The sequence below is a fragment of the Penaeus monodon genome, chromosome 22, assembly GCF_015228065.2.
Source record: "Penaeus monodon isolate SGIC_2016 chromosome 22, NSTDA_Pmon_1, whole genome shotgun sequence".
NCBI lineage: Eukaryota > Metazoa > Arthropoda > Malacostraca > Decapoda > Penaeidae > Penaeus > Penaeus monodon.
Window position 1 is genome coordinate 2252126 of NC_051407.1, and position 578 is coordinate 2252703.

Sequence of the window (578 nt, forward strand, 5' to 3'; positions counted from 1 at the left end):
CTGTACACTAGCACACAAACCTTATATATATAGAAACGCATTCACATTTTTCTGCTATATCACGTTTCTTTCAGTATAGAAGTGAAGGTTGGTATATAAGCCTGTGTTTCTGGAGCAGCATAGTTATTGATAGATATTTACATTAATTTTTTCTTTTCTTTTTGAATGCTGGAAGTGATATTGTCAGGCTTGAAAGGTCAGATTGTGTGTAAACATATAGTACTGAGTACTCTTTGAGACTGCAAAATTCAGTGTTTTGTCTCCATTCTGGATATACAATTTTTTCTTGGCCTCGAAAGATGATTTTCTAACCTAGAATTCGTAAGTACGTTGTCTACTCTGATTATTTACAGACTATGACGTAAAGTGATTTTTTAATTTACCATTTTCTGCCGGGGGTTAGCTTATTAAAAAAGGAATGAAAGAGATTCATAGATTCCTCTCGATTATCCAGAATGGGGGAATTACTTTTGCAGATTCACAGAATATCAAACAATGCCAATCATATCTACAACTATTTGTAGTTATGGTTAGAATTATGCTGTACCTTATCCCGATATCGGAATGTGATAATCTGT